We start from the raw sequence: 493 nt of genomic DNA, 5'->3' as shown, positions 1-493 counted from the left end.
ATGGGACCTCAAAAGGAGGATGGGGATATATATTGGATATTATTCTCCCACAATAATAAAGTACTTTGAGCCAATTATGGGTGATTATATTTGAGGCCAGGTACACGGATTATTTTAAGACCAGGAGGATAAAAATATAATAAAGCTGGTAAAAGAATGGTAAAAGAAATAGAATGGAATCAACCATCAATTTCTTGGAAAGATCCTCGGACTAAAGAATGTGAAATAGACATCCAAAGATTATATATTTACAAAGCTAACTAATTAAATGCCAGACACATTTGCTGACCCGAAAAAGAATGACTAAGTCATATATAAACCAGCTTGTAAAGCACCAACGAATTTGATGTCCAAGAAGAGACACAGTCAAGTTGCTACAGAGTCTAGACAACGTATGAAACGTGGTAGACCAAATAGGTTCCAAAAGATAAGTATCCTCAGAAACAAAAGAAAGGTGCAGAGAATGATAATCAAAATCCAAATCCGAAGTTAC

The sequence above is a fragment of the Brassica oleracea genome, chromosome C9, assembly GCF_000695525.1.
Source record: "Brassica oleracea var. oleracea cultivar TO1000 chromosome C9, BOL, whole genome shotgun sequence".
Lineage (NCBI taxonomy): Eukaryota > Viridiplantae > Streptophyta > Magnoliopsida > Brassicales > Brassicaceae > Brassica > Brassica oleracea.
Note: the sequence above shows the minus strand (reverse complement) of the source record.